The sequence below is a fragment of the Oratosquilla oratoria genome, chromosome 4 (assembly GCF_046742065.1).
Source record: "Oratosquilla oratoria isolate Oo_2021 chromosome 4, ASM4674206v1, whole genome shotgun sequence".
In the NCBI taxonomy this organism is placed as follows: Eukaryota; Metazoa; Arthropoda; class Malacostraca; order Stomatopoda; family Squillidae; genus Oratosquilla; species Oratosquilla oratoria.
The window spans coordinates 36,595,657-36,614,577 of NC_134780.1; the positions used below are offsets into that span (position 1 = coordinate 36,595,657).

Sequence of the window (18,921 nt, forward strand, 5' to 3'; positions counted from 1 at the left end):
CGGCCCTAGACCCGTGTCTTTCTATTCTTCCTTCCTCAAACCTGTCACAATGTCTCAACAGTTATTTAATGTGTTTCTTGTTAGACTTATTCTTTTGGCATCCTCTCAGGAACGAAGAGGTGAGAACAAAAATGGTAAAGAAAGACGTGATTAATACTTGAAAGATGATTAAGAAGACACTGGTGTGTGTTGACAAAGAATAGCTACTAAAGGAGATATACATTTCATTTACCTCCGTGGCACTAGTTCGGTAGGAATTGACTATTTCAATTAACCCTTTCATACCCTTGGTACCCTTCTTGGTAGAAGATATAGGGAGAACTGACGAAAACCTGGGAGATATTGAACGGAGCCTGGCTTACGACACCAAACGGAAGCTATCGCAAGACAGTTCGCATTTCTTCGCGTGGATCAGAACATTCCTCTGCGCCCCACCTTCCTGTGGAAAGGCATTTGAATACTACAGTGGCAAGGAGTGTCCGACATACACACCCACAATGTCTAAGTCATCCTTAAAAGCCTTTATTGATATCATCGATCCACTCTACATAAACATTAGCAATGCAAGTACCATACGATGCATATTCATTTGATAATGAACAACGATGGTCGGTAGTTAAAACACAGTGAAGTAGTTCTTGAACTACCTCGAGCGGAGATCAGAACACAGGGTCTTGCTGAAGCAGTAGTTAAACTACCTCGATGCTCTGAGCTAGTAAAGTAGTTATTGTTTAATGTTCGATGTTTGGTCGTGCATGGAGTAGGTGCATGGTCAGGCATCAATGAATTATGAAAATTATTTTATAAATTCTATAATTATTTTTTTTACATTAGTCTTCCGAGTCGTGTATGACAAATACTATTGCAACACGCTACGTCTATAGTGGAACAAATACATAACATTAAAAACAAATTAATTTGATAAGTGCGTACTTTATATGCATATGTATTCACACACATGAATATGCGCATATACTATTTGCATATACATATGCATACATGTTTACATACATAAAAACATACTTAAGTAACATATGCATGCATACATACATACATATATTCATACCTACCTACAGTATATATATATATATATATATATATATATATATATATATATATATATATATATATATATATATATATCCACATAAATACATACATACTTTTATACTTCCACATAATTATTCCTTTCTTTATATTTCTCTGTCACATTTCTAAGCTTCCAAAAATAATAAAAAGTTAGTTTAAAGAGGAGAAGGTTGTTAAGATGAAAGCAAATGTGGATTTAGAAGAGAAGAAAAATAGTTCTGGAGGGGAAGATGTGCAAGAGAACGGTGAGGAAGACGAGGAAGAAGGGAGAAAAGGATAGGAGGGAGATGGAAGAGAAAAAAGGTAAGAGGGAGAAAGTAGAAGAATAAAAAGGAGTAAAGGAGAGAATGACGTAGATGATACACAAATGATCCAAGTAATGGAAGTGAAGATTTCATGTCACAAGAACCGGAAAACCACAAAAGAATTTCTTCATATAAGAGGCTCTCCGTCCTCTGTCAGAGACGAAGTTGAGTGTTCGATTGTCGAAGTGTGAGAAGAAGAACAAGTTTCGTTTCAGAAAATAATACAAGAAAGGAAGTTAGGTGGATAAGGTCTCTGAAGGAAAGTGAAAAAAGATTGTGATGTGAAGTTTAGTTTATTTAGAAATATATAGAAACACCAAATGGGGAAATAAGAAATGAGACATCGATTCTTTTTAATAGAAACTAAATATTTTGGTATGCCCTAAACTATCTTCACTACGGTATATTAGTTTGACTAAAACGTTATATTCAATCTTCATCGTTACTCTAGTCCATGACTTCTAGAGTATCATGACCTCCAAGATTAAATTGTTTGGAAGACGAGTTCATAGAAGGATAAATATATAAAGAATTTGAGTCTAATGAATACAAACCCTCCCCTCCTTCAATTAGTAATAGGGGTATCCCCTTTGGCTGAGAACCCTTCTTTAAAAGGAAAATATAATCTTAGAATTAAATGGGCTACCTCCATGACAGAGTGGAGTGCGCTCGTGACATAATCGGAAGCGTACTGGTCTCGCATTTACTTATTTGTGGGTTCGAGTCAAGCGATCCTCTCCGATTCCCAGCAATTACTGTTACATGACCCAACAGTCCCCAAGCTCATAATAGGGCAAAGGTGACGGCTTTGCCCGCAGCTACTCAGCGTCTCCTGGCGTAGGCTCCTCACCACGACCTCCATAATGGAAACCTGATCTGTTGGACAGAAGCCTATTAGTAAATAAAGGACTTACGCTTGACATGGACGGGGCATGTTGTGAGGATGTGGGCAAGATGTGTAGCAACTTTGGCACATCGTGGAGAAGCATTGGACTCAAACTGTCTAAGAAAAGAACCTTAACATTGAATTAACTCTACATATTTGAAGCATATCTAAGTATTGCAAATTCTTTTTGTATATATGAAACCAACTTACAGACAATTTTGACAGTACTTATTAATCACATCAGCTAAAAAATAGATAAATGCGAATTACTCACCATGGCATAGCAAGTACTTACTATTCATCTCAAGCTCCTTATTAACGCCAGAAACTGGCTGAGGGTTTCAGGGTCCAACATGATAATTTGAGGTAGACGTGGCCTTGAGAGTCCATCTGTTGCAAGAACTTGCAAGCAATAGTATCCTACATCGCTGTGGATTGTCCTGATTCTTCTTTAAAATTATAAACCTGCCAAGAAGAAATAATTGGTGGTATACATAACTTGCTAAAGTTTATATTGATGTTATCTGAAGCTTATAGGTGTGCAGTGCCTTTTTTCTTGCTCTCTCTCTCTCTCTCTCTCTCTCTCTCTCTCTCTCTCTCTCTCTCTCTCTCTCTCTCTCTCTCTCTCTCTCTCTTTCTATATATATATTATATATATATATATATATATATATGATATATATATATATATATATATATATTGTGTGTGTGTGTGCGTGTGTGTGTGTGTGTGTGTGTGTGTGTATGTGTATGTGTGTGTGTTTCTATATAATATAGTTCGGGTTTATGAATATTCTCACTTATCATAGTAATACTAAACCTAAACACACTATTTTTGGCCTGCTCTTCCTCCCATCTACCTGCCCAGCATCGAATGGACATGTATAAAGTATATCTGCATGCAGCCACTTCCTTTAATCCTGGTCCCAAAAAAGTTGATGCTATTACTAAGCTATGATTTATTCCTCTACAGCAATTCACTGGAACCTACATGTTTGCCTAGTATGAGTCAGGTTTTTGTAGGTCTTGTAGTTGATCCTGTTCTTTGGGTATTTACAAGCTTACGATAATTTATAATGTCTTGGATATCTTACTATGAGAATTACTCAATACACTGTTCAGACATTTGACTAACACCAGAATCACACCAACTAGGTTGTGTTGTTTTCCCTTGGCCAGGACAGAAAAGAACCTTAAGCACAACCATGAATTAGCTAAAATTTAACAGAATTATTCTCGAAGTGTGATTGTGACGTCATAGGGAGCGTGCTGATCTCGTATTTACTTAGTTCCGGGTTCGAATCCCCGCGCTCCTCTCCGATTCCCAGCAGTACCTGTTACTTGACCCAACAGTCCCCAAAGCGCATAATGGGGCAAAGATGACGGCTTCGGCCGCAGCTACTCAGCGCCTTCTAGCGTACGCTCTTCACCTTATTCTTAATACTATTACCCCCGTACCGTAATACGTCCTCATCCTTTTATGAAATCCTAATAAAGATGAAACTTAAACGTATGGTGTTCCACATTTCTTCACCAGCATGTTGAAGGCCGAATACCATTATCTAGACTAGGTTTTTAATCTTGATGACCTTCGGCGTCTGCTCTTCATATCACATTCCTTAATTACATATATGCTTAACCACGGTCCGCTCTCTCCTCCAGTCCTGTAATAACAATAAAACATTCGCTATAATCACTGGTTATTAAACATAGATTCATCGGTAAACATGTAGATGATAAGATTTCCCTTTCTCGTTACAGCAGGTAATAGCCCATTGTAAGAACACTTTATTTCATGATAGGGTGAAACTTAATATACATAAGTTATGCTTATTTTTGGAAATGCAAAATCTAATGTTCCATAAAATTAACATATTCTGTAATGAGTTATCAGCCAGTTTACAAATCTAACACAAATTGAAGACTAATTTAATCCGATTCTAAAATATATATATACCGCTCAATCAATAAATTCACCATCCCATTCCCACGAGGTGGGAAGTGAAAAACCCTAGGTAGGGCAAAATTTTCTGGTCAGAGTTGTCAGGTACCAACAATATTGTGATATGTAATTGTGTAAACCAGCTCTGGTGTGTTCTAGTCATTCCTTGAAGAACTGATATCACGAAATGACTTTGGATCTCTATAATACACACACACACACACACACACACACACACACACACACACACACACACACACACACACACACATATATATATATATATATACATATATATATATACATATATATATATACATATATATATATATATATGCACATCTTTTGAACCACATTAATTCACTTTGATTCCATGCCATCACAGTCGAAACTGCGCAATGGGTTAAGTCACTGTCACTTGTTACGTATTAGCTGGGTTCGAGTCCTTAGATCAACCACGTATCAGTTTCCGTATATATGCCTTCATCGATCTCCTCGTCAGTCTCGATTGCATGGAATTAAAGTGAATTAATGTAGATGAAAACATGTAAATCTGTTCACTGGAGACCATTAAGTGTGTGTGTGTGTGTGTGTGTGTGTGTGTGTGTGTGTGTGTGTGTGTATACATTATATATTATATATATATATATGTATATATATATTTATATATATATATAAATTATATACACACACAGATAAATAGCCGAGCCTCCTAAATTGTTAGAACATGGTTCGATCCCTAGGCGCGGACGCCAAATAGTCATATAAAATATTTTAGTCTAGTTTAAGTTCTTTAGTTATATAGCATACTTTCTTGCTGTTAAGAAAAAGTGCTTCACATATGAGAGGAATGTAAAATCATGGTCAGAATACCCATTATGGTCACTTTAGAATATTTTATTTGATGATGCCTGGCGATTTTATTCAGCTAAAAGGAAGTAGTTATCTTCAGACTTTACAGGCTCACTGCAGGACCCTTTTCGCTCTATGTCAGACACAAAGGGTATTTATTCTTATTGCTGATTAAATCAGTGATATTATAAAGTGTCCTGTTCTATAGATGGCATTAATATAGACCGCATAAGATGTATGTAGTCATTATTTAAGGAAGAGACGACTTCGACAGTACCCCCTATGGACCAGAGGCAAGTAGTAGCATTTTATGATTGTTGTATGTAAACTGCTCAAATATATATTTCGTTGTATCGGTATTGTTTTGGTGACAAGAATTCACGTGTACGTATAGAAATATATGAAATATTCAACAACGAAAAATAGTATCATAGCTCTTATATACATCGTGGGTTAGGTTTGGGCGTCCGCAGTAGTGCGTTACGTAACATCACACGGAGCCGAACACCGTCGTGTCGATGGAGCTTCATAGCCGACCCTGATAAGAAACACTTCTTCATTAACATTAAACCTGAGCTCGACTCGTGTACGAGCCAATTAACTAATGCTCTCAACTCCTCTAGTGAGGTGTTGATTTCAGAAACGGCCCTATAAACCGGGGGTCTCCGAACTCGAGTTCGTGGGGTTCTTCTTCAGGGTCTGGAGGACCTTCCAAGGAGGTCTTCATGCCGGAGACCCGTAGTAGCACCGAACTCCAGTTCGTCCGTTTCTTTTTCAGGACCTACAGAACCTTCCAATAAGGAGGTCTTCATGCCGGAGACCCGTAGTGGTACCGAACTCGAGTTCGTGGGGTTCTTCAGGACCTGCAGAACCTTCCAAGGAAGTCTTCAGGTCGGAGACTCGTAGTAGCACCGAACTTGAATTCATAGAGTTCTTCAGAGTCTGCAGGACCTTCGAAGAAGGTGTTCATGCCAGAGACCTGTAGTAGCACCGAACTCATGTTCGTGTGGTTCTTCTTCAGGACCTGCAGAACCTTCAAAGGAGGTCTTCATGCCGGAGACCCATAGTAGCACCGAACTTCAGTTCGTGCGGTTCTTCAGGGTCAGCAGAACCTTCCAAAGAGGTTTTGATGCCGGAGACCCGTTGAAGCTCTGAACTTGATTTCGTGGGATTCTTCTTAAGGGTCTGCTAGACTTTCCAAGAAGGTACTCAGGCCGGAGGTCCGTAGTAGCTCCGAACTTGACTTCATGGAGTTCTTGTTCAGGGTCTGCAGAACCTTCTAAGGAGGTTTTCAGGCTAGAGACTGGTCTTAACGATATTGTTTAGAATCGAAGTAGTCTCCAGGAGTCTAAGTCTTGTTCCCGTCTTGGAGGCTTTTGAGGTTTTCGTAAGCTTCCAGGAAGATTTCCAGAACAGAAGCCAGAAGCTATTCCTGGATGTAAAAAGGATTGGAATCATTTCAGATCTCCAAGAAGCTAAGGAGCAGCAAGCTCACATTATTATTATTATTATTAATTATTATTATTATTATTATTATTATGATTATTATTATTATTATTATTATTATTATTATTATTGTTGTTGTTGTTTTTGTAATTATTGTAATTGTAATTATTGTAATTAATTATTATAATCATCATCATTATTATTATTATTATATTATTTATCTATTATTTTGTTTTGTATTTTTAGGGACAGCGCTTGTTATCATGTGTACATATTAATAAAAAAAATATATATAAAGTGGATCTCATGGAACAGAAAGAGGACAATTTTTTTTTCTTTAACAATATCATTCATAAGTTCCTTCTAGTCTTCCATATGCATTTATAGTTGTGTTCTTATTGTTATGTTGACATTTCCCATTGGAATGTTCAAAGTGGTACCCACACCGCCAGAGTCACGCATTTTTTTTTTTTTTTTTTTTTTTTTTTTTTTTTTTTTTTTTTTTTTTTTTTTTTTTTTTTTTTTTTTTTTTTTTTTTTTTTTTTTTTTTTTTTTAAGGGGGTGGCGGGGGAATATCTACTAAGCATAAAGAATGCTGAGCCACATGTTTTACTTCTACCATTGCTCGTTTGTCCCGTTCTTTAAAGAAAATCTCCTTAACCACCTCTAGGACTCTTCTTCCCTACTTCTGCGATTCGGGATAAGACTACCGTCACCATGTTCCCTGCGTGTTGTAAAATGCGACTTAAATGAATCTAAGCGAAAGGACTAAGGACTTCCCCCATGAGATGTCAAGACATGGTTTGACTCGGCAACCCCCCCTTACAAGGAGGGAAAGGGTCATTACTACATACACCCCAAGCACTCTTGCACACCTAGGGTGGCGTGAGGGTGAGGTTGTAGTTGAGGTGCGAAGGGGTCAGAAGGGAAGTAGAAGAAAGTCGTGTCCTTGGTTCCATTCACATCGACTTAAGAAGCGCAGAGCTGAATCCCGAACACTGAGGGTCCTCGACCGACAAAGGCTCCTGTCGTTCCGATCCTGTCGTACAAAGGTTTAGGGACTTTGACTGGGTTATTCCTCCCCGTCTCTGCTCGAGTTGCTGTCTTGGGCTATGAAATCGGGTTAGGTTTGTTTGTGTAGGCGTGTCTTCTTCTTTCGCTTTTCTTCTCTCATCCTCTTTTTGTTTGTCATTTGATTTTTTTTTTCATTTTTCATTATGTTTCGGTACATTTTATTTTTCTTATTATTATTATCATTATTACTATAATTATTATTATGGATAGTTTTAGATACTTGGGTGCAAATGTGGCAGGAAAAGGTGGAGTGAAGGTGGAGGTAGAATGTAGATTGAGAGAATCGAGTAAATGCCTTGGTGGTTTAAAGAGTGTAATGACTACTAATGAGGAATAGACATTTGTGAATGGATGCTAAGAGGAGACTGTATGAAGGAGTGATTGTGCCAACAGCACTGTATGGGGCAGAAACATGGAACATAAGAGAAGAAGAGAGAAGGAGTTTGAATGTGTTTGAGATGAGGTGTCTGAGAAGTATGATGGAGGTTACTAGGCTAGATAGAATGAGAAATGAGGAGGTGAGGAGGAGAACAGGGGTGGAAAGGCAGCTAGGAGATAGGGTTGATGAAAGAATATTAGGATGGTTTGGACACATGGAAAGAATGAGTGAAGAAAGACTAGTAAAAGAGGTATGGAAGGCAGATGTGGAGAGAGTGAACATGAAGGGACGTCCTAGGATGAGGTGGATGGATGGGGTGAAGGGAGCTTTGGGGAAGAGGGGAATGTCTGTTGAGGAAGGACGGGAGAGGACAGAAGACAGGGGTGAATGGAGAATGGTTGTATATGGATGATATTGTGATTGCATGAGGTGAAATGGGCGGGGGGATGAGGAGTGAGGTAGTATGTGTGAGCAAAATTTGACGCAGCCCGAAGGGATTTCTCCCCGTCCTCTCCTTTTATGCAATGGGGGGACGGATTGGGGGGGTCGCCGATTTAATGAAGCGGCCTTGCTGTGGATGTGCTGTGTCTTGCGACACTGCTTCTGACCCAGGGCAGTGGACAAGGTGCAGGGATGACCCGTCATCCAGGAGGTGCTCAGATAGGAGGGAGAGTGGAGGGGTGTGGAGTGTATTCAGGGATGGAGTGGGTGGAAATGATTTTATGCCTTTCCCTTTTTGGCTACCTCCCTTGTAAGGGGGAAAAAGCCTTGGTATATGTATGTATTATTATTATTATTAGTGATCACTATCTCTGGCTTTTCACAAAGGTTTACAAAGATCATAATGACAGGAAACCTTTCGGTCCATAAGTAGGTTGGATGCTAAGATTAGATAATCACTAGAACAAATAAATTAATAAAAAAGCGAACCAAACAATTGGCAGGCAGTATAGCATATTATTTAGATGTTTGTATAAACTAATTTTGAAACTTCGAGCCTTACTACATTGCACTGCCTCTTCAGGAAGTTTATTCCATTCATTAACTACACGGTTGGCGAAGTATCAATATCATAGATATATCTGATATCACCATCTATGTTCTAAGGGCTGCAAATGCGTAAAGCCCTAAGGAACATCGAAAAAAAATCAGATCGTTTCACGCCATTATGATGTGAAGGATAATAGTGTATATATGAACAAACATTGGTACGTTTGCGATATACGCCAAACTTCAACCCACTCTCATGGCGGTAAATAGTACAATAAAAGGAAAGAGAAAATGCCTTCATTCTCTATCTCCATCGTGAAATGAATAGAATTGACTAAACTGTTCATTTTAGACCTCCAAAAAATAATAAGGTAATAATAATAATATTTACTTGTATCATACATAGATATAGGATGTCATCTAAGTGCTGCAGCCAGACGATATTGGAGAGAATGGTCTTACAAAGTATTCTAGTTTCAAAAAACTCCATACATAAATTACTCAATACTGGAAAGAGAGAATTTTCCATACTTATCTTAAATCCCTAGAAATAAAATTTATCATTAAACTGGAATATGCAATCCTTAACACACAATTTAATCAATTTGATTATGGTCCCTGAAGATAATGATTCGTCATGTTTATCTAACTCCTCTCTCACGTATTCGTAATCGTAATTATGATCATAAATAAAGTCAAAATCATAATCATAACCCTTATCTTAATTCTAATCCAAGCTGTTCTAATTCCTTTCCGCTGTTGCAGGAATTCCAGCTTATCTGGATACTCAACCGTTCTCTTGTGATCTTGAACTTTTCTTTCATCATCTCTTTCAAAGTCAAACTAAATTTCTCTCAGGAATGATAAAAATAATATGTAAATAGTGAATAGATAAACAAATAAATAAATAAATAAATGAAAAGATAAGTAGGCAGTAAAGAATGCAGATAATACATAGATTATCCTTTTTATTCCTGAAAACTATTTTGAATTGAAAACATAAATTTAGTGTTGTTAATAAATATACACCAACCCTAACAGGTAAAATAAACAAAGATTTTCCATCGCCTGGCTATCTTTCTTCCCTCTTTTTACTTTTACTTTATTCATTCATTATATATATATATATATATATATATATATATATATATATATATATATATATATATATGCAAGGGGGGACGGAGAGGGGGGGTCGCCGATTAAATGAAGCGGCCTTGCTGTGGATGTGCTGTGTCTTGCGACACTGCTTCTGACCCAGGGCGGTGGGCAAGGTGCAGGGATGACCCGTCATCCAGGAGGTGCTCAGATGAGAGGGAGGGTGGGAGTGGTGTGGAGTGTATTTAGGGATGAAATGGGTGGGAGTGTTTTTATGCCTTTCCCTTTTTGGCTACCTCCCTTGAAAGGGGGAAAAAGCCTTGGTATATGTATGTATATGTATATATATATATAATATTTTTTTTCTTTCTTTTTTAAGGAAAACAGAAGATCGCCCAAGATAGGACAATGCACTTGAATAATAGAAAGATGAGCTTGATTAGTTTTATCCCTCAGTTTGGTGTGAGAATCTGACAAAATCACACTTGCATATATGCGGTGGATATTTCGCACATACGGACTGACACGCCCTAGACACAAGTGTGAATCGCAAAAGAGTGTACATTTAGCTAGACATGCATTTTGCTTATAGACTTATAATACTATAAATATTTGTTTTTTATATGTGAGTGATTAAGTATGCGTATATACAGGTACATACAGTATGAATATATATCATCTCTACATTTACGCACATCCATATGTATGTATAATTCTATATGTAATGTATATTCATATATATGTGCATGCTTTCCTCCTGTTTTCTTATATATATATATATATATATATATATATATATATATATATATATATACATATACTATGTATACGTCTATTTGTATGTGTGTGTGTGTATATGTATGCATATATGTATAAGTATGTATGCACACAAACACACACACACACACACACATATATATATATATATATATATATATGTGTGTATATATATATATATATATATATATATATATATATATATATATATACACCAAGGGCTTTTTCTCCCTTACAAAGGAGGTAGGCAAAGCCAAAGCCAAAGGCATAAATCCGCTCCTACCCATTTCATTCCTACATACTCCACTCCCATTCCTACATACTCCACTCCCTCTTTTCTTGGCTCCTCCTAGATGATGGGTCATCCCTGCATCTCGCCCACTGCCCTGGGTCAGAAGCAATGCATCAAGACACAACACATCCACAGCAAGGATGCTTCATATAATCGGCGACCCTCCCCCCTCTCCGTCCCCTTATACATAAAAAGAGAAAACGTGGAGAAATCCCTTCGGGCTGCGTCAAAATATCATTCACATCTATTCCCTCACATCCACCCCACCCACTCCCTTCCATGCATCACAGCATTATCCATACACAACCATTCTCCACTTCCCCTATCTTCTGTCTTCTCCCTTCCTTAACAGATATCCCCCTCCTTCCCAGTGTCCCTTTTACTCCATCCATCCATCTTATTCTTGGTCGCCCCCTCATGTTCACTCCCTCCACTCCTGCCTTCCACACCTCCTTTACTAATCTTTCTTCATTCATTCTTTCCATGTATCCAAACCATGCCAATACTCTTTCATCAACCTTATCTCCAACTCCCTTTCCAGCCCCGTTCTCCTCCTCACCTCGTTTCTCACTCTATCCAGCTTAGTAACCCCTATTTTACTTCTCAGTCATTTGATCTCAAACACGTTTAAATTCTTCCTCTCATATGTTCCATGTTTCTGCCCTTCATACAATCTCCTCTTAGCATCCATTCCCAAGTGTCTATTTCTCATATATATATATATATATATATATATATATATATATATATATATATATATATATATATATATATATATATACATATATAATAGCATAGGTTCATTTCTGTTTCCATATTTTCGCTTCAAGCTAGGGCCGGTCGTGTACGTTCCTCTTTATACGAAGTGCACTTTAGACTTTGCCTTTATCGGCGATCAGCGTTCGAGTGTTGTAGACTCGCAAATTACACCATAACACGCGCTGAACGAAAGATAAGCAAACCTTATAACCATAAACCTGATCTTTATTGAAGTTGTTTAAAAGCCGATCGCCTTCAGTGGTTTCTATACTGCCTTGATGGCAAGCGGCAGTAAAGAATTGAGCCCATTTCCTTTTGGGTTTTAGCAACAGGAAAAGAACAAGGGGGACTTTGAGAGAGGGGATGTGGGTGTGGATGAATAGGAGCGAGAGTGTGTGAGAGAGGGCGTGAGTGTGAATGTAAGTATAATTGTGGGTTTGTATGCTTGTGAGTGTTCATCTGAGTACGAGTGCAAAAACATGCAAGCTTGCGAACATACGAGTATGTGAGCATAATACGTGTGCATGTGTATATCAGCATAGAAGTCCTTGAGAGTATGAGTACATTAGTATGGGTATATATATATATATATATATATATATATGTATATATATATATATATACATATATGTATATATATATATATATATATACATATATGTATATATATATATACACATATATGTATATATATATATATATACATATGTATATATATATATATATTATATGTTCATATAAATACATAAGTTCTAGAGTACATGTGTATATGAATATCATATGAGTATGAGCACAAAAAGGATATCAGTATATGTGTATGTGTCTGTATGTGTATATTTACATTGGTGTGTTCATGTATAAATGTACATGTCTCTATCTGTCTGTTTGTGTGTGTGTATGGGAGTGAGTGTGTGTCTGTGTGTTTCTGTCTGTATGTGTGTGTGTATGGGAGTGAGTGTGTGTCTGTGTGTTTCTGTCTGTTTGTGTGTGTGTATGGGAGTGATTGTGTGTCTGTGTGTTTTTGTCTGTTTATGTGTGTATATGGGAGTGAGTGTGTGTCTGTGTGTTTCTGTCTGTGTGTGTTTATGGGAGTGAGTGTGTGTCTGTGTGTTTCTGTCTTTGTGTGTGTGTATGGGAGTGAGTGTGTGTCTGTGTGTTTGTGTATGTGTGTATTGACTTTAGAAATCATATTAAAAATAAAGAGAAGAAGGTGAAAAAATAAAATTATGAAGAAACTCGAAACGATTGAAAAAAAGAAAAGAAAATAAAGAGAGAAAAAGGGAGAGACAAAAATAGCTGCAGATGGAGAACGGGAGAGAGGAAAGAAAAAAGGTAGCAAGAGAGAGAGAGAGTACATTCACAAAAATCATTTAAAAGAAACATTTAATACTCCGCTAAAAGGGTCTGAATTCGTCACACCCTTCCATATCATAGACTTTAGCGGTTGAGGGAGCGAGATGCTAACTAGCTCGAGTGCTGCGAGAGGAAGAGGTGTACACCTGGGACCCAAGGCACCGGCGTAGATAGCGAAAGCTGTGTATATTAAATGAGTGATGTATATATATATATATATATATATATATATATATACTGTATATATATATATATATATAATATACATATATATAAATATGTATATATATATATACATATATATGTATATATATATATATATATATATAATATACATATATATAAATGTGTATATATATATATACATATATATATGTATATGTATGTATACATGTATATATATGTATATATATATATGTATATATATATATGTATATATATATGTATATATATATATGTATATATATATGTATATATATATATGTATATATATATATATATATATGTATATATATATATATATATACGTATATATATATATATATATATATATATATATATATATATATATATATATATATATGTACATATGGGATGCTCGCTGGGCTTTGGCGGATACCTGAAGTGTATTCATGTAGGACTACATGTCAGAAGAGTAAAATGTGGTTCAAAGTCTGACGCACAATACTTTGTCTATTATACACTTGTACAACAAGGACCGTAAGTAGCATACATTTCAATCCCGCGGTAGCGTATTGATGATCACATTATAGCCTACTGATAGCAACGTCCAACTCGAGTGACATCTCTCACACTCAATATTGCATCAGTTTATACTTAGCAAAACTCTTTGTCTAGTAGTGAGGGCTCTTCCGACATTGGAATGTCCTGTCTTAGTGTAAGAAGGGTAGTTACGAGCCCTATGATACAAGGATACAGAAATAGAGGTGGTTCGAGTCCTGCCGGGCATCAAGCGTGTTCGTGGTAAGGTCAGATTACATTAAATCCCCTCCTGTTTCAAAAAGTCCTTCGTAAGGAGGTAACGTCCTATCTTCCTCTGAGAGGTTCGTGGGGTTAAACCAGGTGAACTTACAAGTTTTGACATTTAGAAGTGATATATTTCACAAAAAGAACAAAATTTTGTAGGTGAAGACATATGTAGGATATGTAACCCATTGGATACCGTGTCGAGCTCATGAGCAGGTGGTCGTGAGTACGATTCCCAGGACCCGCTGCGTACGTCTCGCATTGGTTCCCAGTTGTGGACCAGGTGAGGAGGGAAAAAAAAAAAAAAAAGTAGGGGTTTCTCACTTCCCCCTTCATGGAAAGTAAGAAGTATTTTTTTTTCATCCGTTTTCTGTTATTTTTTATCGTGTCTTAACAATGAAAAAAGATTTTAGAAAGGAATATATGAGTTTTGTTGGAGATATATTAGACATACAATGGCATGCTGATATGTATAAACTAAGTGTAACAGAATCGTCCAGAAAGTAGACCATTCCACCGTGTTTTTTTATTATTGATTGTCACCAGACGATTTTATTAGTCATGGGAATCCTTTGGTGAACATAAAGTTGACACATAAGAACATAAGAAAGGAAGAGACTGCAAGAGACCATATGGTCCACACTAGGCAGTTCCATGTCCCTTACCACCCTATCCATAAATTTATCTAATATTCCCTTAAAACAACCGATAGTTTCAGCGCTCACTGCATAGTTACTAAGTCTATTCCATTCGTTAACCATTCTGTTGGTATACCAATTCTTGCCTAATTCTTTCTTAAACCTAAAGATAACAGATTTGGTGTCAGAAACAGAAAACTGTCGTCCTGGAAGTCAGCAAAGTAAGAACCAAAATTTTATGTTCATTTCTGTTAAAAAGATTGTCCATAACAAACACTTTCTTAAGCGTTTATGAACTAAAACCATACCAATAGCATTGGGCAGACCGTCTCTCAACTTGTCTTCCCAACTGTACCATCCAAGTTAATACGAAAATAGGACCCAGCACGTAGATAAGATACATAAATCAACTGGTTACTTTCTAAAGGAATTTAGTCATTGCTTCGCTTCAGAAAGGTTATTGGTAAAGAAATGATACCCACTATAAAAAGTAACCCAGTTACCCAACTCTCAATTCCGGTGTTTTTAAACTACATAGGGATGCAAGCATTGTATGAATAAGATTTCTATACGTACTTTAATTACCAATTGCGTAAACCTCCATTCTTAAAAGCAAACTTCCTGCTTGCAGTTGATGTTATCAGCTCGTTGGATAAATGGCGCAATAGCAGAGAACCACAACATCCCCTTTAAAGATGTAAATCAAAACAACTAAAGTCATTTGTTCCCTTTTCGAAGTACTAATTTGAGGCTTTTCCTTTGAGTAATGGATTTTATTTTATCTATTCAATTATTGATTTATTTATTTATTGTACCAACACAGAGTTGTCATCTTGTGGCATTGAATATTGTTTTGTCGTGTTTTATTGCCCCATGCATATTCGATTTTATATAAATGAATATATATGTATATGTTTGTATATAATATATATATATGTATATATGTATATAATATATATATATATATGTATATATATGTGTATACTGTATATATATGTGTATACTGTATATATATATATATATATATATATATATTAATATATATATAATATATGTATATATATTTATATACATATATATATATATATATATATATATATATATATATATGTATATATCACACTATTGTTATTAGGTTGTGGACGTTTCCCTAAGCTGAATAAAGTCTTACACTAACCAGATTAAAGTCCCTTAACAAGCAGCTTAACCCTTTTGAGACCAAGGCTGTAACCTCAGTTAGATATATGTGATATCATTTAGAATAAACGTATAAGTTGCTCGCCTAAGAAATTTAAGAGTATTCTTATTTAGTTTAGTGAAATCAAGGAAGACAATATCCTGGATTTGTGTCCTGAACTTGCCTTCAGCAGGAATGCGACAATTGTTCCTATGACCAAACCCGGGGGCTGGTGGAATAGGACCTTAGAGTACTAACTATGATATTCTTAAAATATATATATATATATATACATATATATATATATATATATATATATATACATATATACATATATATATACATATATACATATATATATTTATATATGATATATTTTATATATATATATATACACATGTATATATATATATATATATATATATATATATATATATATATTTCCTTATATAAATCCTTGGAAGGGAAACATTTACATAAGGATATATCTTTTAAGAATACCACCGTATGATTCTTACGATGGTATTCTCAAAAAATTTCTTTCTATATATATAAATCTATCCCTTCCAAGAATTTTTATAAGATTCATACATGGATTTTTTTTTTCTTTCTTTCTTTTTAAAGAATACCACCATAAGTCCTCTTGTTGGTTAGGTACTGTCTTGGAGAACCTCTATTTGGTTTTCTGCTTTACCTTGAGTATCATCTCTCAGCCAAAAATTCTCCCCAGGTTAAACTGATAGTAACACAGTCTGTATAGTTCCACACTCCTGTCATTTAGTATCAGATCCCTTATATGGGAAGCATGAAGTATACCTTTATCAGTTTTATAATAAGGCAAGAGCTTTTTATGTGGTACAAGGGCAGGAATTCATCACACCCCTCCGTCAGGTCACCGGGGACTTGATCGAGCGAGCTCCCCGGCACCACAACGTACTGGATGCTCCGGGCTACAACGTGCTCATCGTCAGGTTCTACGCATTTTTGCTTGCGGGTTGCTACCATCCACGCAAAACACGTTTTACACTTTCCTTATATATATATATATATATATATATATATATATATATATATATATATATATATATGTGTGTGTGTGTGTGTGTGTGTGTGTGTGTGTGTGTGTGTGTGGTCTTTCCCTACACACACACACACACACACACACACACACACACACACATATATATATATATATATATATATATACATATGTGTATTCATATAGATATATATGTATATATATATATATTATATATGCATGTATATATGTAGAGACATTGGGACAAATTATGGGAAAGGTGGAGGGGGAAACACGGGTCTTTATCTGATTATCGAGTTTATTCCTGACCGGTTTCGCTTACAATAGCTTCTTCAGAAGCTTCTTCTGAAGAAGCTATTGTAAGCGAAACCGGTCAGGAATAAACTCGATAATCAGATAAAGACCCGTGTTTCCCCCTCCACCTTTCCCATAATATGTTTATTTATATACATATATATATGTGTATATATATACATATATATTTATATATACACATATATATATACATATATATGTATATATATATATACATATATATATGTATATATATATACATATATATATATATATGTATATATATATATATATATATATATATATGTATATATATATATATATAACATATGTATACACATGTAAGCTCTCTTGAAACGGTGCCCTGAACTGGACATTCGATCATGAAGGTGAGTTCAACAATAAATTCTAGCCGCCTTTTCATGGCTTGCCAACCCTTCTCTACAAAGACTAGAACCAAAGGAGCGATATACCAGTACTGCACCTCAGGTTAACCCATAATCAGGATGATCCAGGTGATTGCACTGGTCTCGGAGTCCATGGGTAGCTCCAGCCAACACTTCACACGCCATTTGTATCACAAGTTCAACCGTAACAGGACGGGTTCAGACACCGTGATGGGCTGTAGAGGTTCCATGGGCCCCCAGGCGGTCCTGCAGAGTACCCCAAAGAATGTACACTTTCATTTTTATAGGTGCACATATACTTATGAATACATATATGAATATATGTACAGTGTAACAGTATACATGTATGTATATATTCATACAAATGCACATATATATGTACATATTCATATACATACATCCCACATACATATATATATATATGTATATATAATATGCGTGTGTGTGTATGTATATAAATCTGCATATATGTCGATGAGTTTGCGTGTATGGTCACGCATCGCCTTTAATATGTGCGTGTGTGTGTGTGTGTGTGTGTGTGTGTGTGTGTGTGTGTGTGTATGTGTGTGTATGTGTGTGTGTGTTTGTGTCTGTGAGTATGTGCGTACATCCGTACTTACTGATATCCTGAAGCATACCATAAAGCGATATGGTCGGTGTACAAAGTTGATCCATTGTTTATGTAGCCCATTTACCTCAAATTAATTCATAAATAACAATACCAATGAGTGGGTCCAGTCTATCTAAGTACGATGCAAAACGCCTGACCATAATTGCTTCAATTACTCTCATCCAACGGGGCCGGCCACCCTTGAGATTAATGAAATTGTCTGATGCTGACTACATGAAGAAGAAGTCTAGAAAGTAAATAGTGGCTGATTGATATACTAAGAGCGCTGTGAGCAACTCTCATCGGGTGCACAAAAGCGTCTAGTGCTTGTCATGATTAAATGGATGTTGTGTAACACCAAGGCGAACGTGATGGATAAAAAAGGTGATTTGGATCTAGATATGTTCTTGATATGTTAATGTATTTGCGGAATAAGAAAGCTATAGAATATAGAATGGGGCAGTAATTGACTCATGTATGTGTGTATGTATATAAATATATATACATATATATATATATATATATAT

General features: G+C 36.1%; 1 protein-coding gene across 1 annotated transcript in view; it reads right to left on the reverse strand.

Moving 5' to 3' along the window:
• Positions 1 to 1,144: 1,144 nt before the first annotated feature.
• The window catches only part of LOC143024446 (uncharacterized), a 274,639-nt gene continuing 256,862 nt past the window's right edge, over positions 1,145 to 18,921 (reverse strand). The window contains exons 5-7 of the mRNA XM_076183252.1: positions 3,739 to 3,944; positions 2,555 to 2,745; positions 1,145 to 2,270 (exon numbers count right to left, since the gene is read on the reverse strand). The gene's annotated coding sequence lies outside the window, so the exon portion shown is untranslated. The remainder of the gene's footprint in view (positions 2,271 to 2,554; positions 2,746 to 3,738; positions 3,945 to 18,921) is intronic.